Source organism: Dipodomys merriami, unplaced genomic scaffold (assembly GCF_024711535.1).
Source record: "Dipodomys merriami isolate MVZ:Mamm:240054 unplaced genomic scaffold, mDipMer1.0.p SCAF_4, whole genome shotgun sequence".
NCBI classification, from domain to species: Eukaryota; Metazoa; Chordata; class Mammalia; order Rodentia; family Heteromyidae; genus Dipodomys; species Dipodomys merriami.
The window spans coordinates 34,909,121-34,936,494 of record NW_027205603.1 but is presented as its reverse complement, the minus strand read 5'-3'; positions in this window follow the sequence as shown (position 1 = coordinate 34,936,494).

The window sequence follows — 27,374 nt, the reverse complement described above, 5'->3', positions numbered from 1 at the left end:
GTGGACAACATTGTTTTAAACCTTTGCAAAGTCACCAATCTCTCTCTCTCTCTCTTTCTCTCTCTCTCTCTCTCTCTCTCTCTCTCTCTCTCTCTCTCTCTCTCTCTCTCTCTCTCTCTCTCTCTCGCTCTCTCTCTCTCTCTCTCGCTCTCTCTCTCTCTCTAAATCTGTCAAATGAGCATTATCTTTGCTGGGTATTGAATTCTTGGCCTTAGTTCTGTCTTCTGAGTAATCTATGTATGTTATTACACAATCTTCTTGTGCCAATAGGAATAAATGAAAAACTTGAGCCTAGTCTATGTTCCCTTTTTTAGTAATTTGTTCTTCCTAGCTAGAAATGTGTAAAATTACATTTTCCTTCAAAATTGGGAATTTTCCAGAGTAGAGAAAATGTATATATTTCCCTCACTCCCAAGCCCCCCTCCAGTCATAACTGGAATTCCTTTAATTCTCTCAAACTGCAGACTCATTTACGTCTTCAACTCAAGAAAGGTTCTTGCATTATGTATCTAACTGATGCAACCTCTCCTTCTCTGTCTTCTTTTGGAACTTCTTTAATCCATGCATCAGACCTAAAAGATCTTTTCATCATTTGCAACTCAATTATGACTGTTTTCTCATTCAGTTTGCCCATTTGTTGTTTCACGTTAAATAGCATCATGTATTTTTCATGCTAGCAAATCTTTTTTAGCACTGTACCTAAATCTCAAGTTTCCTATTTTTGTTCAAGTTGATGCCTGTTTTCTATAGAAATTCATTTTCATCAGAGATCAGGACTAAGTGTTGTTCTCCCTGATTCTGGTTCGCAATGCGCTCAAATATACCACTGTTCTTCTAGTACAATGAGATACAAGCTCAACTATTAGAAGCCCATTGAACAATGGGAAATGCAATGAAATAATCCCATGAGGCCCTGGTGAAGTCACAGAACATGGTCTCTGCCTTGTGACATCTGCACACTCATCAAGCCCTAGAAGTACACAAAGGAACCACATATTCAGGACAACTACTACCAGTTGGGAAGCTGGGAGATTCTGTCATGTATTCTTACTCAATCCAGTGTCACTCTCCACCTTCTGCTTAATTTTATCTTCATATATGCCTTCCTTCATTTTCTTTCATCTTTTATGAAGATTTCATTTTCTTACCTATCTCATTTTCCTTTCTTTCTGAAGAATTTCTTGTTCACATTTCATATAAGGCAGGCCTTCAGGTGACAAATTCCTTCACATTTTTTTGGTCTGAAAAGATCTTAATTAATTAGTTAATTAATTAAATTGTTTAGATCTTGAACTGAGGACCTGGGTGCTGTCCTTGAGCATTTTTACTCAAAGCTAACACTCTACCACCTGAATCATAGCTCCACTTCCAGCTTTTTTTTTTTTTTTTTTTTTTTTTTTTTTTGGCGCTAATTGGAGATAAGAGTCTCATGGAATTTTCTCAGGTCTCAACCTCCTCACTAAATAGGATTATAAGCCCAAGCCACCTTAACTTAACTCTCCTAAACTTTGTAGTTTTACTAGATACAGAATTCTATGTTGGCATGCTTTTCACCACTTTATTTTATTTCACTCCCACAGGATTCCTGATGCAATTCTTATCCTGTATAGGTAAGATGCACTCCTGTCTCAACCTTCCAGAATCTTCTCTTTATCTTTGATTCTCTTCAATGTGTATATAACTACATTTTTTATTTTAATTTTTGTTTGTTTTCTGTTGCTATTTGTCCTACTTTGTATTCTCTGAGGTTCCCAGATCTATATTAAATTTAAGAAATTCTCAGTCATTATTGCCTTTGACATTTCCTCTGTTCCTCTTCTTCTGGTATTTCCATTATGTGATACACTCTGTAATTACAACTATGTTGTCCCACAATGTGTACAATTCTGCTCAATACTTTCCTCATTCTTTTTTCTCCTCTGCCTTGTTCTGGAAGATTTTATTGATGTTTCTACAAGATCGCTTTTTCTTCCTCAGCGATGACCGGTTGATTGATGAGTCCATCAAAAGCATTCTTCATTTCTGTTACAGTAGTTTTTAAAAAAATTGTCTTTCCTTATGATTCTTGGAGTTTCCATCTCTCTACTAACATCACCCATCTGTTCTTATGTGTGGCTCACTATCTCAGATAGAGCCTTTAGAGTCTTAGTCATCATTGTTTTAAACTCCCAGTCTATAATTCCAACACCTATGTTTTCTTTAGCTAATGCTAATTGTGTGTGTGTGTGTGTGTGTGTGTGTGTGTGTGTGTGTGTGTGTGTGTGTGTGTGTGTGTGTGAGTCCTGGGGCTTGAAACTCAGAGCCTGAGCACTGTCTCTGAGCTTTTTACTCAATGCTGGTGCTTTATCAGTTTAGCCATAGTTCCACTTCCAGCTTCACTTTGTCTTTTTAAACTATGTTTAAACTATCTTTTAGTATGCCTTGTCATTTTTGGTTGGAAAGTGGTTGAAATGCACTGAGTTAATGGAACCTAGTAGTGGTTTTCTCACATGGAGTTTCTGTTCCGAGCTTGTGCTGCAGGAAGCTATAATTTTTTTTTCTATATCAGCCTATTTTTCTCTGCAATTTGAAGAAACTAATAGTTTGTCTTATGACCCTAATTCCTTCATGAACTCTAATAAGAATTGTTAACTTTCAGTTTGGTAAGTTTTTTCTTGCCATGAGGAAAGTGATGACTTGGGGGTTTATTTTGGTTTGTTGTTTATTTGCTTTATTTGTTTAGACGGGGACTCCCTTATGTAGCCCAGGCTGGGCTTTAACTTATGATCCTTTTGCCTCCACCTCCTGAGCCCTTTGATTACAAGTGTACACTAGCATATCTGTCCCTCCACTTTTCTTCTATGCCACATTAGAAACAGAAATTTTCTGTACTGTTTACCATCATTAACATGGTACTCCCTGAAGCCCAAGACACAACACACTCTATTTGCCTGACCAAAATTCTTCCTATTAACTCCGGGCTCTTGTAAAGTCCACAAGGAGAGAAATTCAGCAGCAGCCTTCTCCAGCAGAAGCAGCCAGAGGTGGGGCCATCCTCCCGCCCATCCTCACACTCTGCGACTCAGCATGCCTATTGGCTTCAGCCAGCATTGGATCAAGAGACGACTAAGCTTTGGAGGAAGTCTTGAACACAGTCAAATTGTCATTTTCCCAGACATTTTTTTCAGTCCACCTGCACCTAGTTAGTTGCCAAATCCTGCAGCTTCTGTTTCTTCCTCTTTTTTTGTTGTTTTGCTTCCTGCTGCCACCAGCCCAGCTCACCCCAGGCCCCCATTCTTTTCTCTCTCTCTCTTCCTCACAGGGCATCCTATCAGATTCTCTCTGCTGATCTCCCCCCAAAATAACTCGGTTTAATCATTACTGTCACTCAAATACAACTTGAATCACCTCACTGCCCTTGCAGAAAACCATGCGTTCTGAACTCAATAAATTTCTAGTCCTGAAGACATTGAAGAACAATCTACATTTTTTATCGTCTTATTTTCCACCAATCTACTATAAACAGCATACTCCTAGCCAAACTAAAATTGTAGACATTCTGTCAAAATTGACCTGGATGTTTTCAAATCAGCATCTCTACTGTATCTCTTATCTCGGCTATACCACCCAAAATGCTTTCTCAGTTTTCTACATTCTCACCTAACTCTCCAAACAATACCTGTTTCCATACCCTCACAGCTAAGAGTTCACTGTTGCTAGCTCACGCTCCTTTATGAATTTTTAGTCCACCTTCTTTGATCATTTATTGATCTCTGTTATTACAGCACTATCACCTTTAAGACAGACACCTGACTTTTTTTCTTTTTTTTTTTTTCTTTTTCTTTTTGTTGGTCATGGGGCTTGAATTCTGGGCCTGAATGCTGTCCCTCAGCTCTTCAGCTCAAGGCTAGCATTCTACCACTTGAGTCACAGCGCCACTTCCAGTTTTCTGAGTAGTTTATTGGAGATAAGAGTCTCATGGACTTTCCCGCCCAGGCTGGTTTTGAACCACTATCCTCAGCTCTCAGCCTCCTGAGTAGCTAGGATTACAGGAGTGAGCCACCAGTGCCCAACCTGACTTTTTCTTTTATTACCAATAAGTAGTAGTGTACAAGGGAGGTATCAGTTAACAAAGCAGCATATGAATACAATGCATCTTAATCAATGCCCCACCTTTGAACATTCTCACCCATCTCTCCCCCACCCACCTTCTCACTCACTCTTCTTAATTTTGTGGTATACACAATGAATTCTTGACTGCATTCTTCTCTCCTCCCTCTGCTTCATTACCTACTCCTCTCCCTTTGGACTCTCCCTCCATAGCAAGCACCAATTTCTTGGTACTTATTTTGTTGAGCTTTGACTTGGTCTTTCTAAAAATCATGTATTATTGTACTATGATAGAATCTCCATAGTGTCTGTTATAATTCAGTTAATTCATTTGGAATTGCTTGCATACCACCTAGCCCCTTTCCTTATAGATGTATAGGCACACTCTATTTACCACTTATGCAACCATGCAAGCTTGTTTCCCTGGGTCTGGTTTACTTCACTTAATATAAGTCTTCCCAAGTCTTTATGAGTGGTACGATATCACCTGTCTTTTCTACCTCTGATTGTTATAGTTCCTAATCTCTATATTCTCGCTTTGTAGCTAGCACCAGTTCACAAAGAGTATTTGCTCAACAAATATGCCTTGAACATAACTGAAATCATGTTGTTATAAAAAGGATCTCCATGAATTTTAGGACATTGGTTATGGTTTGGATACATTAAAGTAGTTTATAGACTAACCTTGATATTCATATGAGAAAAACTTAAACCTAATAGTTCATTTCACTTAGCATCATCTTATATGGTCATAGGTACATAGCTTTTGAGCTTCTCTGCTCATTTGATACAATTATCCTAGATGTATACTAATTATTGCAAGTGAGGAAACCATGGGACCAATAGTTCTTTGGGTCTGGCTTAGATCCTTATGTATCACCCTGTACTAGAATCAACTCCAGGCTGGGAAGGTGGCTCAGTGGTAAAGCGCTTGCCTTGCATGCTTGAGGCCCTGGGTTCGATTCCTCAGCACCCATAAGCAAACAACAAGCCGGAAGTGGTGATGTGGCTCAAGTGGTAGAGCGTTAGCCTTGAGCTGAAGAGCTGAGGGGCAGCGCCCAGGCTCAGAGTTCAGGCCCACGACTGGACCCAAAATAGAATCAACTCCAAATGGATCAAAGACCTCAAAGTAAAAGCAGACACCCGGAAAAGATTACAGGAAGGAATATGAGAAACTCTAGGGCTCCTTGGCACAGGCCAAAATTTTCTTAATAATGACCCCGAAGCACAACAAATCAAAGAAAGGTTGGACAAATGGGATTGCATGAAACTGCAGAGCTTCTGCATGGCAAAGGACATATCTAGTAAAATCAATAGAAAGCCCACAGATTGGGAGAAGAACTTCACTAGCCATACAACAGACAGGGCCTCATATCTAAAATATACCTAGAACTCAAAAAATTAAATACCCCAAAAATAAATCCTCAAAGAAACAACAACCCCATTAATAAGTGGGCTAAAGACAAAGAGAGAGTCTCTGAAGAAGAAATAAAAATGGCCAATAGAAACGTGAAGAAATGCTCAACTTCTCTAGCCATAAAAGAAATGCAAATTAAAACATTGAGATTCCACCTCACTCCAGTTAGAATGGCTATAATCAAGAAATATAATGCTCTGGTTTTGGGGTGCTTTTTTGACAGAGTCTTGTCATTATCTTTGTCCTGCTGACTCAAACTCTGACTCTGATTCTGTCTCTGAAATACCTAGAACTACAGGTATCTGTGGTCACTCCTGAATTTAACTTTTTGCTCAAATACATTAAAACCATTTTTGTAACATAAACAGCTGTTAACATAACAGAAGTAGACATTTTAAATTTCTTGGACTCAATAGTTTAGGATCTTGAAAAAAAAATCCTAAAGAAAGAATTAATGTTGTATTGGCCTGTTGGTCTATGCAGAACCATTCTGAAAGTAAGTGATCCAATGTGGCCTATAGTTCCTGGCATTGTATTCCTAGAAACTACAGCAAACCTGGATGAGACACAGCAGACTAAGACTTCAGCATATTTTTCCTTAGGTTAACTCACATCATTAAACCTCAGGAATATCAATAACTTCTGAAAAGTGTATTGCAGTTTAATGTTACCAGCTGTCAACATCCCAGGAACTAAATGGAATGGCCAGGGAATTGAGATATGAAAAGTAGAGAAAGAAATAGCACAGGCTTCCTCAAACATCATTTGTGACAGGTTCCCCCCAAACTCAGCTCACCACAACAACTGGGTAAAACTTAACTAGTAAAACTAGAAAGGGTGGCTTTGTTTCACTTTTAAAGAAATAGAGACAGAGGTATTAGGAAATAACACAAGTATTAATACTGGTATCTCAGAAATCATTAGTCCCTCTACTATAGCTTGTTATTATCTAATCCAGATGTTTTGAGCTTGTCCCAAATAACATACTTCAGAAAAATAATGTTTTAGTCCCTGACATGTTATTTTTATTGTAGACAAATTACTTCTATTTTTTCAGCTTTTATGAATGTTTTCAGAGAAATTTTTAATATTGTTGAATATTCTTTAATTGGGATGATTTAACTTGTACATTGAAAATCCTCTGTTAGGGTAATGATTTTTTCTTATTGTAATTTAATTTTTAAAATAATTTTTTCCATTCCTCTGAACCAATAATATCAATTCATTGAAAAATTATTTGGTGAACATCACTAGCCTTGTGGGATTCATTGGCCAATTGAGATAGAAGGAACCTCCCCAAATATATAGATAAACCCAAGGCTCTTTTCAGTACTGGATTTTATTTACCAGTGTCAAAAAAGAAAGAAAAGAAAAGAAAAATATTAATATATTGAAAGCATATCCTCCAAAACTGTTAGATTTAAATCAAACTAAAAATCCACCCAGTTTCAGAATGGAATAGATAAAACCTTCTGAAGTTTGCCGCTCTCTCTCATTGTGCACATATCTCTAAACTCATAGAAAACCAAGGGTAACACAAATCAGGATGGCCATGAAACTGAAACTAGAAATTTCCACACTTCCTGACCCAGACACTGACATCTAACCACACCTGGCCTCTTGCCCTGAATTGATTGCCAAACTTGGCACATCAACAAATACTCTAAATAACCAAATGTCCTAGTCCAAATCAGTCCCCATTTAGCAAATAAAAGTAATCATTTGGCCATCATCACACCCCACAAGCAGCTGCTTTCACTGTGTGAGTCAAGGTCACTCCGACAGGTTACCATAATCACACTGCAGAATACAGAACAAGCACAGCTCTCTCTTTCCCACAGCCTGTTCCACACAGCTTCTTTCTCAGCTCTTCCATGGACAGCCCTATCAAGCCGGCAGGCCAGCCTTGGAGACTGCCTTGGAGACTGTCTCTGTGCTGGGTTTCTATTGAAACTCCAGATCAGCTTTCCCCTAGGCTTCCTCTGTCACACTACCACTTGCTAAGACAATAGGACAGCAGGGGTAGTCTGAACCTAAGTCAAACTCCTCAGTCATCTTAAAAACACAAAAGGAGCTGGAGCCCCCTTCCAGTCCACTGTTTGGCAGCTCTCACATCACAGGCTTGCAGACCAGCAGGCTTCACTGCTGAAATCCTTGAAATCCATACAAATGGAATCCAGCATGGTTATAGGTCCAACTCTTGCCAATTCTATGTTCTACCAGCTACTGGCAGGGGAAGCCAGAGTGCACTCTGCCATATCTAGGATAGAGCATTTCGGCATTCTCTTCTTTAAGCACCAATTACAAACCCCAGTGTGCTTGGGAAAGAGTAGAATATTTTAAAGAGGATTTATTGGTTTAAAGGGCTCAGACATCGTTGGATCATATCAATTGTAAGTATGGCACATCATCTGGTCTCTCGGTTAAGATTTGTCAGAACCCATCACACACTTTGGTGCTTATTTCAAAGACCAAAATAAAAGGGTGAAACAGATAAAAAAATTTTACTTTTAAAACAAAGATCATACCTTGCCTAGGCAAACCCAGATTATCTGCAGCAGGCAGAGAATGGCACTTATAGGGAAGATTAAAATGTACTATTACCAAAAGGTGAAAAATTGGCTTGAGTTTTGGTGTGGGGCTCTGGCCTCTTTCCAGTGGAACATATTAAACCAGTATCAGGAGTGGTACAGCAGGGGCTGCAGGAATGACTCATTCTCCTGACAAATAGCCACCCAAACAGTTGGCAAGCTGCCCTGCTCCTCCCATCTTGGTGATCTCACCACAACATGTAAGCATCTGCTACATTCATCATCTTCTCTGGGGCATGAATGAATGCTTAGGATGTAGATAATTTGGTAGAAATATATGTGTGCATTATCATGCAGATAAGACAATTACTTCATAATAGAAATGGAACCTGAATCATCTTTGACTGACTTTTGATCCTGCCAACACTGCAGAAAAACACATGCTGATATGTTAGATAGTCAGGAAATGGAAGCACAGAAGGACAGAGAGATTACAGGCTCCTTGCTGCATTTGCTAACACGTGCTGTGATCTTAGCCTTTTCTTGTGGATATCTGATTTCACAGGGAAAAGGAAAAAGCAAAGGAGAGACAAAGAGGTCTCCACCCAGCTTAACACACATTTTTTTCCTCCATACCAGTTTGTATCTGAAAAACAAACACAATCATATAAATAAAGTGACATACAGAAACAGACCAAATATTGTCAACTGGTAAAAAAGAGAAAGAAAAAAAAACAAACTAAATAAAAGAAGAAAAATGTATAAGGCTGACCTATACAATGTTATACAATGTTATTAGCAACTTTAAATCATATTAACTCACTTTGCATCATTTATGATGCATGTATACATAGATGGACATAGGTAGCAATAAAAATTTCTCCTTTCAATTTTAAATTCAGTAAAGATAGGCACCTGTATTCCTTATGTGGTGCTTTTGGTATTAAAAAGTAATATTACTCATGCCTATAATCCTAGTTACTCAAGAGTCTGAGATCTGAGTATTGAGGTTTGAAGCCAGCCTGGGCATGAATGACCATGAGACTCTAATATCCAACCAGCTGCCCCCCCAAAAAAATCCAGAAGTAGAGCTGTGGCTCAATTTGTAGAACTATAGTCTTTTATTATTAATAATATTATCTTTAGGTGCCATTTAACAAAGCAGCTTATGAATGCAACGCATCTTGATCCGTGTCACCTCCTTCAACAGTCTCACCCCTTCAATCCATTCCTTCCCTTACTTTACTTAATTTTGTTGTACAATAAATTCTTAACTGCATTCTTTCTCTTCCTCACTTCATTTTTCTACTCTTCTTCCCTTGTTCCTCCTACCTCCACAAGTACCCATTATTGGTGCTTTTTTTGTTGGGCTTTGACCTTAGGTTACAGTAAAGCTACTGTACAACCATTGTTCATTACAGCACTATTTATCATAGCCAAGATATGGAACCAGCCCAGATGCCCTTAATGGATGCATGGATCAAGAAAATGTGATATATATATATATATGTATATATATAATAGAATTTTATTTATCCATTATAAAGAATGATATTATACCATTCATAAAGAAATAGGAAGACTTGGAAAAAATTGTATTAACTGAAGTAAGCCAGACCCAGAGAAACAAAGGTTGCCTGTTTTCCCTCATTAGTAATTGATATAATGTACCTATAAATTTATATGTAAACATGTTGAGCTGGATACGATGGTTACAAATGAATCAACCAAAGTATAATTGACTCTATATAGAATTCAAATAGAGCTCTAGTCTTGCAGGATGGAGAGCAGGAAATAGCTCAAGGACAATGCCCAGGACTGGAGATCAAGTCCCCTGACAGGCATCCACACAAAAAAGTAGTGTTAAATTTTCTGATGTAATTGGGTGGGAGTTGGGATGTTCAGTTGAAGAGGAAAAGAAGTTGAACAAAATGTGTGAAAAAAAGCTTGAGCCTGAATTAATAGAGCTGGAAAAAAAAGAAGCATCACCTAAACAAGCCAATATGTCAGTCTCCTGGCAGTTAGGAGTCTTTCCTGAAAAGAAGGGGAAAAAAATAAAAGAAGTATGAATGAGGACAGAAAAGTTCTAAAGAATTCAAGTCCCAGCCAATCATAAATTAGCTGTTTGTAACTTGGGCAATACTTTTATTGGAGGAGTTTCTTGTTTGGGGGATTTTTTATCTCATTTTAAGATCAGGAAGATGTGATCAATATAAAAGATATTTCACTTTGATTTTGACCCATTTCACACATTTGGGGAAGTGTAACAACCCTCTTAACTCTGCCGCAGGGCTCTGTTTTCAAGCTTGGCATATGGCAGAGATTTGTCAACACTGGATAGTGCTTATACAGTTTTACTCAGTGAAACTTAGGAGTGCTGGATTGACCTGTTGTAATTCATTTGAACTTTCAGACTTGTTTTGGATCACCTCGTTGCTCTCCATGCTGCAGAAAAATAAATGGTCTCTTAGGACCATGGTATTCACACACCTCTTTCAATGGCTACTGGGTGAAAATATCCACTTGCCACCATCTGTCTTCAACCAGCCCATTCCTCTTCAGCAGACTGTGGTATCATCCATTTTCCCACCTTAAAGACACCTAGAAACTCCTTCACTATTGCCTGGGTCATTGATGATGGGCCTCTCTGGAAGAATTGTGAATTGGCATAACGTGGAATCCAAAAAGCATCTTTGAAAGGGTGGAGAGAAGATACTTTACTATTTCAAAATTGTGCCTCCTCTACCCCTCAGATCCTCCAAGGTAAGATAATTCCTCTAAATGCCCTTGATATTCAACCAGCCTGGGATTAATTTTACCTTTCCCTCAACTCACATGGATTTTATTCACTTAGCATTTGATAAAAGCTTATAAGTATCAAGCACTTAAGATGCATCTTTGTCTTTGCAAATAAACTACAAGGTATCTGTTATTATCTGCCCCTCACTCACACCATTCCTCTCCCTCCACTCCTATTCCCACCCCATCATTTTTTTTCAGCCATGAAGCTTGAATTCAAGGCCTGGGCATGATCCCTGAGCTTTTTTTTAAATTTAATTTTATTTTATTTGTGAACATACTGTACAGAGGAGTTACAATTACATGGGCAGGATAATGCGTACATTTCTTACCAAGCATTGCAGCCTCCTCCTTTGTTTACCCTTCACATCCCTTCCCAGCCTCCCCCCTTCCTCCCTGAGCTTTTTTGCTCAAAGCTAGAGCTCTACTACTTTGAGCCATCGCAACACTTCTGGTTTTCTGGTGACTAATTGGAGACAAGAGTCTCATAGACTTTCCTGCCAGGGCTGGCTTCAAACCATAATCCTCAGATCTCAGCCTCCTGAGTAATTAGGATTACAGGTGTGAGCCACTGGTGCCTGACTATACACCACCATCATTTTAAAGTTGAAAAGCTGAGACGGAACAAGCTCAGTAGCTTGGTAATCATTTGACATCAATAAGCAGAAAAGTACAGGTTTAAGTACAGATCAAGATCAGACCAGAAAAAAAAATCAGACCAGAGACCTTACCCTTACCACAAAAGGCTGTAGGTAGAGCTTTCTGCTTCCCACTTCTCACATTCTAATGAGAAAGAGATAATAATTTGTATATTTGTTTTTAGTTTTATTTTTATGTCAAGTCCTATACTCCACTGCTAGCTCATAAAAGGCAGACTCAAACTAAATAATACGTATCTCCTTAGGAACACCCAATAGTGTACAGCACCACACAATCACTGGGGGTGGAGGGGGGGCAGACAGGTAGACAGGGAAAGAGACAAAGGACAGAGGGGAAACCAATGAAACAGCGATATTCACAATATGTTGAAAATGAACGTTACAACTTGAGAGGGAATTGGGGGGAGAAAAATGGGAGAAAAATGAGGGAGGGGGTAAAAATGTTCTACAAGGAATGTACTCACTACCTTTAAATATGAAACCTATTGGCCACCAATGGCTCATGCCCATAATTCTGAGTGGTTTCAGGAGGCTGAGATCTGAGGATTGAGGCTCAAAGTCAGCAAGGATAGAAAAAGTTCTTAAGACTCTTATCTCCAATTAACCACCAAAAAGCTGCAAGTGGAGTAGTCACTCAAGTGATAGAGCATTAGCCTTAAGCAAAGAAGCTTAGGGACAACATCCAGGCCCTCAGTTTTAAACCTAAGGACTAGAAAAAAAAAAGGTCAACCCCAACTCAGAGTTAGTCTTGTTGCTTATCACAAATAAAGTATTATAAAAATTAGACCAAAAGAATTCAACTCAGAGGAGTTGTAATAAACTATTGTGAGTTCATAATAAAACACCAAGTAAAGTACAGAATTAAGGGGAGGAAAGTCTACCATTCCACTTGGAATTTATTATCCTATTTCACTGAGCTAGGTTTTCCTAGATACTTGAAGGATTTTATATAAAGGAAAGAAAGAGGCAATTCTATGTAGAAAATGGTTTGTTCAATAACAAATACATACTTATATAGTACACACTGTTACTTTATTTCATTTTTTCTATATTTGCCAGCACCAGAGTTTGAACACAAGGCCTTATACTTTCATTTGACTTGTTTATTTAAGGCTGGTTCTCAACCACTTTAGCCTCACACCTCAATCTGGCATTTTTCTAGTTATTTTGGAGATGGAGTCTCATAGACTTTCCTGTTCAGGCTGGCTTTGAACTATGATCCTGTAGATCTTAGTCACACATGATTATTTAAGACTACAGGTATGAGCCACTGGTGCCAACTTCTATTTTACTTATTTTATGTGGAAGTATTATGAGCTAGAAAGTATAATTTTGTTTATTGTATGAGCAGCCTTATCAAATCAGTTTTAGTATTCTAAGTGTGAAGCAATAAATGAGACCATTAATTGTATTTAAATCTGTGTTAAGACTTTAAATCAAACTTTTGTTAGTATAATTTGTCACAGATGTAAATGTATCTTTTTCTGGCTTATATCTCCTCTTATATAAATTAGACAACCCAACTACATTAAGTTTATTTTGGATATATGTTTATAGTAAGAGCTATTGTATCAAGATGAGCCATTAAAATATAAAATAAAGCCAGGTGCTGGTGGCTCATGCCTGTAATCCTAGCTACTCAGAAGGCTGAGATCTGAGGCACAGTTCAAAGCCATTCCAGGCAGGAAAGTCTGTGAGACTCTTAATTAACTACCAGAAAACAGGAAGTGACACTGTGATTCAAAGTGGTAGCACATGAGCTTTGAGCACAAAGAGGCTCAGAGACAGTAACCTGGCCCTGAGTTCAAGCCCAGGACCAGCAATTAAATAAATAAATAAACAGATAGATAGATAGATAGATAGATAGATAGATAGATAGATAGATAGATAGATAGATAGATAGATAGATAAAAATAGCTATAAATTAGAATAACTGAAGAACGACCTTGAGCCAAAAAAATAGCAAAGAGATTTAGAAAATTGTCAAAGGAACATTTTTATTTTTAGTATTTTATGTCACAAATTTGGAATTTTTAGTGTTTCTGTTACAAATGTGGAATTTACCTCTGTGGGATAAGAGCAGAAGTTGCAAGGGTGGATAAGAATGTCAACAAGAAACAGGAGAGATGTTGGGGGAGAAAAGCAAAGCTGAATGGAAATAGCTCTGCTATCGTTTGAATTGAAATGTTCCCTAGAGACTGGTTTGTTAAAGGCTTAGCCCTCAGCATGGCACTACTGGGAGGTTGTACAGTCTTTAAGAAGTGGGGCCCAATGAGAGGCCTTCTAGTCACTGGTGGACTGCCCTCAAAGGGGTCAGTGAAACACCAGCCCCTTCTTCATTCACTCTTCCACTTACTTGCCTAAACTGAATAGATTTGCTCCACCCCACACTCTCACCATAATGTACTGCCTCACTAGAGGACTAAAGCCACAGGATAAATCAATTCCAGACTGAAACCTCAAAAAGTGAGCCCAAATGAACCTTTTCTCATTATAAGTTTATTATCCCAGGTATTTTTTTACAGTAATAGAAAGCTGACTAACAAAATCTCCCACAGGGAGTAGTTGAATGTAATAGGCAGAACTGAAGGAAAAAAGGGCCAACCAGGAATGTAGAAGGTGAGATGGGGTGGGCAATGAATGGATCATATGATAGGAGGCAGCAAACAATCTGGGCCTTGGGTTTTACGTCATTAGAAATAGATGGCATGATTTACTAGCATATGAGCTAGGCAGCCCAATATCTTCCCACAGCTCAGATATCTTCTAGGACACATTTACCTGTCCTTACATGGTTCTCTTCTATCAAAGTAGAAAGAAGACATAATAAAAAAAAAACTGACAACATAGAAATCACAACTTCTAAACTGGTTTTCTTTTAATGGTATATCAGTATACTTGGTGACTAACTTTCAAGATTAATATGTTTTCAGGTGCTCCATTCAGGTGAGTTTACATCCTGACAAACTCATCATAAGTTGAAAATGCATGTACCACAATTAACCTATCAAACATCAGCTCAGCAACATAGTAGAATATCAAGTGTTAACCTTTGGGAGCTGTGGTTTGTTGCCTCTGCCCAGCATTGAATGAGAGTATCATAATATATGTCATTTATAGATAGCCCAGAAAAAGGTCCAATTGGAAGTAAAAATTCCACTCAATATCACTTTAGCACCACCATAATTTTTAAATATCACAAGATGAACCATTATTAAGTTCAGAATTGTCCCTGTATGTATGTACTTAAAGGGAAGCATCTTATTAACATTCTAGTGACAGAATAAAACTCAAGAAAGTGTCACAAAGACATGTAATCAAGTGGGCAAAGATTAGATTATATTTGACATGAGATAGCATGGTATGCTAATATATAATATAATGGCCTCACAAATGTCCTCGGATCCCCAGAACTTGTGCACACTACCATATATTACAACAAATAACTGTGGCCAGGCACTGGTGGTTCACATCTGTAATCCCAGCTACTCAAGAGGATGAGATCTAAGGATTGTGGTTCAAAGCCAGCCCAGGCAGGATAGTCCATAAGACTCCAATTAATCACCAAAAACTGGAAGTGGCACTGTGATTCAAGTGGTAGAGCACTTGCCTTGAGCTGAAGAGCTAAGGGACAATGCCCAGGCCCAGAGTTCAAGCCCCATGACTTACAAAAAACAAAAACAAAACTGTGTGCTCATAATTAAAATCTATATGTTAAGACGGATTATCTAGATAGACCTTAAATGTTATATGTTATCCATGTTCTTTGAAGAGTTTGGCAGAGGAAGAGTTGATCACAGAAGAGGAAGTAACAGATATTACCATGGAAAGAAGAGGTTGGGGTGGTAGGACCATACATCAATGGATGCAAGCACTTCCAGGAGCTAGAACAGTAAAGGATACTTTGAAGATAGCCCAGTATCAGAACTTTCAGATTCCTGGCTTTCAGACCAGCAAGGGAATAAATTGTGTTGCTTATACCCATTGAGTTTGTGACCATTTCTAATAGTGGCCAAGGGAAAGCAGTATACTTTGGGAAAACATCCTGCTGCACAAAGAGAAGGCTTTCAAGCAATTCAGTGGTCTATCCCTGAGTCTAGCCCTTTCTGTTTTTACTACTGCTTCCCCTTCAAAGACCTGAACTCCAAGAACCTGCTTCCCATGAATCTGGTTGGAGGAAAGAGGAGCATGTAGTAGGACCTTGGTTCTGTGGGCATGGCAGGGGCAAGAAGGTTTGAAGATGCTAGCTGAAGGTCGGCAATAGAGAAGAGACTGGGAAACCACTTGCACAGGTATGTTGGGATCTCTTGGCAAGGCTCCTCCAGGCCTTTAAATCTAAGGTACCTGTTCTTACATCAACAAGTAGGGGAATGGAGGACAAGGAAACAACAGGAAGTTCTTAAAGCTTGGAGACAATGTGCTGCTTTGTTGAAAATTATAATTAAAATGTTGGTTGCCTTCCAGTGGTTGACAACAAAACAAAAAAGGATAACTTTAACCAAACCACTGTATGAACTTCCTTAGAATAATGTCTATAGCTCTGGAAACAAGCCTCAGCAATGATGCGATCTAGAAGCTCCAGAGGTTGTAACATAATGGGATGTGTGTGTAATACGCAAAGGGTACAAGTCATGCACAGAAAGCTGCATTACTGGAGAGGAAGTGGAAAGAGGAGGTTAAAAAAAACCCTTCATTTGTAATAATTAAGCTATATCTAGGATAATTCTAGCAGATGAGCAGAATAGCTCAGTAGCTATGTACATATGACTATATAAGATTATGCTAAGCAAAATGAAATCCAAGACATGGAAACATGAGGTTTTTCTTTGTGCTTGTTTTTAATGTACTATGTGATTTCTTCTTTATTTTGTGTGTGTGTTTTTTCTTTTACCTATGCCTTATCCCCTGTTGTCACTGTATTTGATTTTGGTACCCTAGGTATTGTATATACGTTTGTCTGAATTAAGGAAGGGGAACAACAAAATGGTGAACAAAGGACAAAGGGTAAACCAATGCAACAGCTATACTCAGAAGACAATATGCTGGAAATGAACTGTACAACTTGGGTGGGGGGGAAGTGGGAGAAAAATGAGGGAGGCAGGAACAATGTTTGACAAGAAATGTCCTCACTACCTTATGTATGTAACTGTAACCCCTCTGTACATCACCTTGATAATAATTTTTTATAAGAGAAGTTAAAAAAGGAGCTGTGAGAAAACGTCAGTGAGAGGAGCGGGGCTGAAGGCCAGTGGGACCTACAGAGACAAAAGTCACAGAGGAAGATCCAGCCAATGTCAGCTGTTGCAATAAGCAAGTCACAGCAAATGATGAACTGCCAAAAGAAAGGAAGAAAAAGAAGAAAGAGAGAAAGAAGGAAGAGAAAGTAATGAACATGTAATGTGGCTCTTAAACACATCCTGGTAATTTCTGGAAATTGTGAAAAGGGAGAGAACTAGATCTATGGCACTGGGAATTGTGCCATAGATTCTATACTTTAAAAGAACCCCTTGGACTGCACTGTAGAAGAGGGAAAAGGAAAATGCCAGACAGGAAGTAGACTGCTAGGAAAACCCAGTAAAGTCAATGGCTTCACAGCAGATAAAGGATCAGCAGGGATGAAGCCAAAGAATTAAAGCATTTTGTGTTGTTAGTGTTGGTGTTGGTGTTGGTGGTGGTGTTGGTGGTGGTGGTGGTGGTGGTGGTGTGTGTGTGTTTGTGTGTGTGTGGGGGGGGTTGGCAGTTGAACTTAGGGCCTCATGATCTCACTTATCTTTTTCCACCCAGGACTGGTACTCTATTATTTGGGCCACTCCACTTCTGTCATTTTGCTTGTTAATTGGAGATCAAAGTCTCACCAACTTTCCTTCGTGGGATGGCTTCGAACTTCAATCTTCAGATACCAGCCTCATGAGTAGCGAGGATTAGAGACATGAGCCACCAGCATCCTACTAGAAAGAGTTCTGAGAGGGACCAAGGAGGGGACAAGGCAGAGCCTGGGTAAGGCTTGGTGTGACTGAGGGAAGGGCACCTTGCTTTCCCAGTGAAGCTTGGCATAGTTAGGTAAATTGCCATAGAAAGTGTGAAGTCACCAGAAAACACACTTTTCTCAACAGCTTTCCAGATGTGTTGTCCGCAGTGGTTAAGAGAAGCAGTGATTGAGATAAAGTTTTCAGAGAACTAATACAATCTAAAAATAGCCTACCAACTAAGCAGCACAAGAAGGGCAGAGTAGGATTTTGATGAGGTTCCATCTGAACACATTGAAAGCCTCAGAACAGACATTGGGAACTGTACATCTAGCTTAGCAGAGGCTGCTGGTGCTCAACCTTAGGAAGACGATGCACCAGATGACAGAGGTGTCTAGACCAAGTGCCACCCCACTGATGTCATATTAGGACTTGAAGAAACTGGTGATTTCAAAGTGGCATTTGTTAACACAATGATTTGAATTATAATTGTGAATAGTCTCCTTGTGTTTTCGCAGCACATAACTTGTATTTTTTTTACATATGTGTTTGTGTGTTTCAGGTCTACACAAACGTAGTAACCACCCATTCAACGTAAATTTGTAGAGTATATTCTTTATGCTGTAGAGTACATTTATGCCACTGGAGAAACAGAATATGTAAAAATAGATGAAGTGTCTATCTGGTGGCTAATACAAGGAAACAAACTAACATATATTATAATTCAGGTAGTCCTGGAAGAGCTGTGCAGAGATTTCCTTGCACTTCATGTTACAGATCATCATGTCCATGGGGACTTGAACTCCAGGCCTGATAGCTGTTCTTGAGCTATTTTGCCTTAGGCTAGTACACTACCACTCGAGCCACCTCTCTACTTCTGGCTTTTTTTGGTAATCAATTGGAGATAAGAATCTCACAAATCTTACTGCCGGAGCTGGCTTTGAATCATGACCCTCAGATCTCAGACCCCTGAGTACCCAGGATTACATGCATGAGTCACCAGCATTGGCCACTACACATTCACTTGGAGCATCACTGCTGACTATTGTCACTCAAGACCATGCACACAGTAGATGCTCACTACACATAGGATGGTTAGCGAGGGTGGGATGGAATATTCATCCGGTGTGTTCATTATGACAGCTATTAGAGGCACCGGCCTTGCTTTCATGGAAAACCTGCATGAGCATCTATGGCTGTAATGAAATGTTCCCATCTACTTTGCTCATTTGTCAGGGAAAATACAGTCAAACACCACTGCATGGATTTTGCACCCTAAAATAGATGGTGCTGCTTTTCCTATTAAAAAGAGACAGATCACAGTGCTTTCTGTCCTGATGTACAGTGTTAATGTATGTAGTTAGTTCCCCTTGTTTGGAAAGGCGACTGCTGACACATGTGAAGTGCTCTGAATAAAAATATTCATGCCACAGGAATTGTAGAGAAGGGATATCTTGGGGAAAAGCAGAGAAAGGCAGATATGCCATTTTATAGCCATTAATCTAGAACATTGGCCCTCTTTATATAAGGAATACCACAAGTGTATTCTCAATAGAAAGTTTTTAAACAATACAGATGAAGCCAAGGTCAGAGGCTTAAGCCTATAATCCCAGTTACGTGAAAGGCAAGGTTGAAGGATCAGAGTTTAAGGACAACCCCAGTATAAAACTTCATGCAATGGGAAGGGGAAGCAAAGGAGGAGGCTACAATGCTTGCTAAGAAATGTACTCATTATCTTGCCCATGTAATTGTAACCCCTCTGTACAGTATTTTCACAATAAAAAAAAAAAAACTTCATGCAATTCCATCTCTCTCAGTGGCTAGGCATGGTGGCAGGCAACTCTTATCCCAGTTACCAGCAAATCTCAATGGCTATGTACAGTGGCACAGAACGGACCAGCAGCAGAATATTAGGCCAACCAGACCATAACATGAACTCCTATCTCAAAAATAACCAGTGCAAAAGCAGTTAGGGATGTGTCTCAATTGATAATGTGTCACTGCCTAGCAAACCCAAAGCTCTGAGTTCAATCTCCAGTACCCCCCAAAAATCCCAATGCACACAATGCAATACAAAGTTGCCTTTCACTTTTGTCGCCTGATCTTCCTCCCAATTCGGCTGAATAAACACCTTAGAGTGTTTATAAATACATGATCTACGATGGCCTGGGTGTTGGTGTTCCTCTAGAATGTAAAGTGCGAAATGTTAACCCCCAAGGAGTTATTATATTGTGAGAACACTCTTATGGATGGAATCGATGTCCCTATAGAACTAATGAGAGTTAGCTCACCTACTTTTGACCTTTCCATCAGGAGCAGATGCCTCAAAAAACTCTATCTATTAAAAAATAAATAAAAGACCCCCCCACTACACCTCAAATCTGCCTGTTTTGCTCTTAGACCTTGAAGGTTTCCTCTACAGATAATAAATCTGTTATTTGTAAGTTATCTAGTAAAGGTATTTTTGTTATAGCAGCCCTAACACACTAAGATATAATAAATATGATCATAATATATGTGATGATCTGGGGCTCACCTTTTACTTAACAAGATGCATTTTTGTGTGTGTATGTGGGCCAGGGATTATGTTGATATGTGGCATGTAGTAACATAAAATGTGCTTCAAAATACACTGTTAAGGGGCTGGGAAGGTGGCTCAGTGGTAGAGCGCTTGCCTTGCATGCATAAGGCCCTGGGTTTGATTCCTCAGCATCATATAAGCAAAAAGAAAAAAGCCGGAAGTGGTGTTATAGCTCAAGTGGTAGAGTGCTAGCCTTGAGCTGAAGAGCTGAGGGACAGCGCCCAGGCCCAGAGTTCAGGCCCCACGACCGGACCAAAAAAAAAAAAAAATACACTGTTAAGAGTCCAATGGTAGTGGCTCATGTAAGTAATCCTAGCTACTTGGGCGGCTGAGCACATTCTGCTCTGCCATTTTAGACACATTTGCATTTCTGGCTTTTTATTGGTTAATTGGAGCTAACAGTCTCATAGGCTTTTCTGCCTAGACTGGTTTAAAACTTTGATCTTCACACTTCAGCTGCCAGAGTAGCTAGGATTACTGACATGAGCCACTGCCAGTGGGCTCTTAACAGTGTATTTTGAAGCATAGTTTATGTTACTACATGCCACATATGAACATAGTCCCTGGTTATCTGGTTGTGTCATAGCCTACTAGTCATTTTTAATTGATGAACATTTACTTCATCTCCAAATTTACCAACTGAAAAGTTCTCTTACTAAACAGACAAATTTCCCATAAAAATTACATCAATCCACTGAGGGACATCTGGGTTGATTCTATATCTTAGCTATGCTAAACAATGCTGCAGTAGACATGGTTGTTCTAGTGGCATTAGTGTTGGCTAGTTTGTAGTCATTTGGGTAAATGACTAAGAGTGGAATTGCTGGGTCATAGGAAAACTCTATGTTTGGTCTTTTGAGGGACCTCCATACTACTTTCCAGCCTGGTTGAACAAGCTTACACTCACACCAACAGTATAGTAGCATTCCATTTTGGCCAAAATCCTACCCACATCTGTTTTTGTTAGTTTTCTTGATAATGACCATTCTAACTGGGGTGAGTTGGTATCTCAATGTTGTTTAGATTTGCATTTCTTTTATAGCCAGAGTTATGGTATATATATACACACATATATGTGTGTGTGTGTGCAATGTATATATATACAATTATATATATGCAATATATATGTATATGCAATGGAATGGCACTGCTCCATTCATAAGGAAAGATTTAGAAAACATATTATTAAGCAAAGTGAGCCAGAATCTAAGAAACATAGTCTGCATGGTTTTCCTCATTTGTAATAACTAGAATATGTCTATAAATGGCACTGCTCCATTCATAAGGAAATGGAAAGATTTAGAAAACATATTATTAAGCAAAGTGAGCCAGAATCTAAGAAACATAGTCTGCATGGTTTTCCTCATTTGTAATAACTAGAATATGTCTATAAATGTACAAGTAAATCCAATGGATAGTAAAAGACAAATAATTGTACTTGTACATGATTGATTAAACAGCACTCTAAGCATTCACACAGTGAGGACAAAGGAGGATATTCTTAGGAGAGGATCACAATGGCTCAATAGCTATGTTCATGTGGACATATAAAATGATTCTTATTGAAATGAGCTCCAAGAAATAGAAACAAGAGATTTTGTTTATTGTACTGTTTACAGCTATTTCTTTTTTCATTCCTTTTCTCTATTGGTTTATTCCATGTTGTTACTGTTTTTGTATTTTGTACCCTTGTATATAAGTTTATCTGCTTTGGGGAAGGGTAGGGGAATCGCAGAAATGGTGAAACAAAGGGTGAACCAATGGAACAGTGATATTCACTAGACACTGTTGAAAATGAACTTTACAACTTGGAGGGAAAGAGGTCAAAAGGGGGGCAGAAGTGATAGAAATGTACTCATCACCTTATTTATATAACTGTAGCCCCTCTGTACATCATCTTTACAATAAAATTTATTTTTAAAAAAGAACTAATATAATTGCAGTCATTTCCATGATATTGTTCACATCAAAGAAAGCATTTTATATACTTTCATCCTTACAATACTTTCTTAGCTTGCTGACAAAGAATGTCACTGATACTTGAATTTGAAAAATAAAATTTAAGCTAGACCCTGGTGGCTCATGCCTGTCTGTAATCCTAGCTACTCAAGAGGCTGAGTATCACCGTTCAAAGCCAACCCAGGCCGTTACCTCCAATAAACCACTAGAAAACCAGAAGTGGTAGAGCTCTCGTCTTGAGCTAAAGAGCGCAGGGACAGTGCCCAACCCCAGAGTTGAAGCCCCACGACTGAAAAAAATAAAAAATAAAATAAAAATAAAATTTACTCTGCTTAAGATAAGACAAAAAAGAAAATTCCTTCATTTACTTGGTTCAAAAGATAGCATAAAGCCAGGTACTGGTGGCTCATGCCTGTAATCCTAGCTACTCAGGAGGCTAACATCTGAGGATCATGGTGCAAAGCCAGCCCCATCAGGAAAAGCCAGGAAACTCTAATCTCCAACAAACCACCAGAAAACCAAAAGTGGCACTGTGGCTAAAGTGGTAGAGCACTAGCCTTAAGCTGAAGAGCTGAGGGACAGAGCTCGGGCCCAGAGTTCAAGCCCCATGACTGGCCAAAAAAAAAAAAAGATAGCATAAAAAAGTACCCTATGGTATGGCTCAAGCAGAACAGTGCCTGCTTACTGCATGCAAGACCCTGAGTTCAAATTCCCCTACTGCCAAAAATAAATAAATACATAAATAAATTCAGGAGGAACAATAAAATTCTAAAATCAGACTCTGTTATGTTTTCATTATCACATAAGCCTGAAAGTTCATCTGCTTGTTGGTCTAAGCCCCTTTTGCTTTTAAATCAATGGGTTCCCTATTACCTGGGATACAAACAGAACTCTCCTCCAAATACAGAGTAGTAATTAGAAAATACAAATCTGATCATCCTGATGATCAGATGAGCTATCGTATACTAAAAAAGTACTAATTATACCTACAATTCAACATAACACAACAAAAAAGCCCAAGCCAAATATGCCTATAAGGACTTGAATAGACATTTGTCAAAAAGAAAAGATACATAAATGACTAAGAAGCATATAAAAAGATATTCAACCTCACTAGTCATTAGAAAAATACAAATGAAATCATCATGAAATAGTACTTCCACTACTGGAATGAATAGAATAGAAAAGTGTTGATAAAGATATGGAGAGCTAAATGCCAGTGAATCATGACTGCAATATTAGCTACTGAGGAGGCTGAGATCTGAGGATCTTGGTTCAAAGGCAGCCACAGTAGAGCTGCTCTCAACTGGCAGAACACTAGCCTTGAGCAGAGATAGCACCAAGGCCCTGAGTTCAAGCTCCAGGACAGGCACCAAAGAAAAAATCTAGAGAAAATGGAATCCTTATAAACCACCAGTTGGAACATAATGATGCAGCTTCTAGGGAAATCAGTGTACCAGTTCCTCCCAAAAGTTAAAGATAGAATTACGATGTAATCCTAGGCATACACTGTAAAGAACTAAAAGCAGGGATTCTGGTACTTATTAGTCAATATCCTTTTGGCTAGTAGCCAAAAGCTAGAAGAAGAAAATGCCTACTGATGTGGAAGAATTAGTGGGCAAAATATGGTATATACATTCACTAGAATATTATTCAATCCTCAAAAGGAGGCAGTTCTAACATCTTGTCACATGGAGGAACTTCAAGATACTATGCTAAATTAAATCAGCCAAACACAAATGGACAAATGGCTATTTAATCTCACGCATATGAGATACTCAAGGTAGACAAATTCATAGAGACTGAAACAATAGTGACTAACACACCTGGAGCATGGAGGAATGGGGAGTTAGTGCTAAACAGGTATACAATTGTTGTTTGTGATGATAAAAAGAAAACTTTCTGGAAATTGAGAGAAGATAGTCAAACAACATTGTGACTATAATTAACTAAGCACTTGAAATGCTAAAATTGTGTTATGTTATGAATATGTTTATGTAGCAAAACGTTTAAAAATAGCCTGGTGCTGGTGGCTCATGCCTGTATTCCTAGTTATTCAGGAGGCTGTGATCTGGGGATCGCGGTTCAAAGCCAGCCTGAGCAGAAAAGTCCATAATACTCTTATCTCCAATTAATTACTAAAATGCTGGAAGTAGAATTGTGGCTCAAGTGGTAGAGAACTAGCTTTGAGCAAAAAGGTCAGGGACACTGCCCAGAGGAAATGTCATTTCCTCTTAAAATTCCTCAATGGCTCCCCATTGGTTCCTGATCAAGTCCCACTCCCTACAATTCAGCTGTGTATGGACTTTTCCCCCCACATATTTTCTCTGTCTTTCCTTCTGGATGCATGTTCCAGCCAAAAGAAACAGTATGCGATATTCCCATCATGCATTGCTCTTACTGGCAAGGGTCAGTTTCAGGGATGCAATTCTCAGTTTCCTTCATTCAGCTGGAAACCCCTTTCTCATGAATCATAGCTTAGCCTTGTCTAGAAGACTTGTACAAACATCTATCTCCACAGTCTACCAGGGAAATGGTTCTCTCTCTCTCTCAAGCTTCCTCACTTTCCCCATGTAGATCCTTATCACAGACAATATAACATTTAACACACTAGTTTATTTATAGGTCTGTTTTCCTGTGTTGTATCAGGGAGGCCACGTAGAGCCTTTGTCTTATTTATGTAGCCTGGTTTTAAGATCACTGGCTATAGCTATGTGACCTTGGGTAAAAAATTAAATATTTTTAGATCTAAACTTCATCCTCTATACAATGGGAATAATAATAGTTTCTGTGTCATACACTAGTTATGAGGAATAAATGAAATCAGAGCATCTGATACACAATAAACAATAAAATTTTTGGAGAGGAAGCATATAACTAGCAACAATTGTCCAGTGGTTTGAAGGTTGAACATTGAAGGCCAAGAGTTGAAAGAAGAATAAATAATCTAATTCCAGACATATTTATTTAGAAAGACATATGGAAAAGTAGAGTGAGTTTTTAAAAGAATAAAATAAGGGAGTTTCTTTTAGCTATGTACTATAATACAGTCAAAACACTTTGACAACTTTTCCAAGTTTCATATTTCTGCCATATACTCGATCATTTGGTACAGGGCCAGTCAGATCCTGCTGTAGCAGTTCTTATAACTACAAAGTATTGTGCTCTTGGAAAGTAAAAACAAAGCAAAGCTGGACACTGGTGACTCATGCCTATAACCCTAGCTATTTAGGAGGCTGAGATTTTAGCATCATGATTCCTTCCAAGCCAGCCCAAGCAGGATGGTTAATTTAATTGACCAGCAAAAAGCTGGAAGTAGAGCTATGGCTCAAGTGTTAGAGTGTTAGCTTTGAACAAAAAAAAAAAAAAGCTAAAGCTGGGGGGTAATGGCTCACATCTGTAATCCTAGCTACTCAGGAGGCTGAGATCTGAGGATTGCAGTTCAAAGATAGCCCAGGAAGAAAAATCAGTGAGACTCTTTATTTCTAATTAACCACCCAAAATCTGGAAGTGGAGCTGTGGCTCATGTGGTAGAATGCTATCCTTGAGCAAAAGAAGCTCGGGGCAGTGCCCAGGCCCTGAAGTCAAGCCTCAGGACTGACCAAAAAAAAAAAAAAAAAAAAAAAAAGCTAAAGGTCAACGCCCAATCCCTGTGTTCAAGCCTGAAAGAGATGTGGGGGGGGAGGGAAGAAGGGAGAGAGAAAAGGGAGGAAGGGAGGGAAGAAAAGAAGGAAAGAAGGAAGGAAGGAAGGAAGGAAGGAAGGAAGGAAGGAAGGAAGGAAGGAAGGAAGGAAGGAAGAAAGGAAGGAAGGAAGGAAGGAAGGAAGGAAGGAAGGAAGGAAGGAAGGAAGGAAGGAGAGAAAGAAGGAGAGAAAGAAGGAAAGACCTGAACAAAAAAGGTTACTACAATTGTCAAAGCAGTACTTCTTTGAAGAACTGAAGGTGGTCCTTGTATAGGCTTTGGAGAATTCTAGAATCAATTTTCTATAGTGGTACATTTATAACAAATTTTTACAACTACATTTACTCCAGAGATTAAGTCAGTAAGTAATTTTTTCTCTAAACCAGACTGGCTTTAGGTGTAAATTCTTATTTTATTAGTAAATAGTGGGGCATTTCAAAGAATGGCTGGCTTGTGCAGTGGAGAGAAAACATTATGTGACATATGCACATCATTTCTTACAAGGTAAAGACACACTATTGGTCAACATTGCCAGTGTCCCCCTGGTAACAGTCCCAGGTTTCCATGCAATTCCATTAAAGCTGCCTCAACACCCAGCACTAGGGTGTGAACCCCAGGATGGAGCATGTGACCTAGGCCTAAGCCACTGGCATGTCTTCTTTCCCTGTCCATTGATGATCATTACCCTTTATGAGTTAGTCAGAGCCTATGGGATGTAGAGACATTCCCCACTACATATGCTGTAAGGAAGTGAGGCTTGTCAACAACAGTGGCTCATGCCTATAATCCTAGCTACTCAGGAGGCCAACATTTGAGAATCAAGGTTCATAGCCAGCTCTGGTAGAAAAGTCCATGAGACTCTTATCTCCAATTAATCATCAAAAAGCTACAAGTGCAACTATGGCTCAAGTGCCAGCCTTGAGCAAGAGGAAGAGTAGAAGGAGGAGGAGGGGGGAGGAGGAGGAGGAGGGTGGGGAAGAAGAAAAGTCTACCTTAGAACATAAGACAATGAATGGGTTCAAGAAACCGTTTTGAGTACCCATAAGACTCCGGGCTGAGATCAACACAATGGAAGGAAGAGAAACATGAGCAGGTGCTAATGATACACTGGAGCTCTGGATGGGGCTACGCCTAAAGCTAGACTCCTCTTTTCAGCTTCTGTGAGTTAAGAAATTCCTTTGTGACTGACTAAGCCAGTATGGGTTGGGTTTTCTGTGATTGCAACTAAATAATCCCAACTAGTATTCATCAGAGCCACTTTTCCCAGATGGGAGCACCATACACTGATTCTGTACAAAAGATAAGTGATTTCTCTAGAGAATTCTCTGAGAATGAATCGGGGTATAAGGAAATCTCTCCTTTGGGGAAGCCTGTGGTCTCATTTCTGTGTAGGCCAGGAAACTCCTATAAATTTCACCTTGTTGACACATTTTCTTTGCAAGCATTTGTGCTACTTCAGGGGAGAGGGGCAGGAAACAGAGGTGGAGAAGGGAGGGCATGAGGCAAAGTATAAATAATTGCGCAGGAAGCAATATAGCTGATAGCCTTTTAGCAGAGGCTGGCATGTGGGTAGATGTGGTATGAACTCACTGTAGAGGAACTAATCCAGCAATGTTATCTGATCTGGAAGAGCAAGAAAAAAAAAAAAGAAAGAAGAAAAGGAGAGGAGAGGAGAGGAGAGGGCAAGGAAA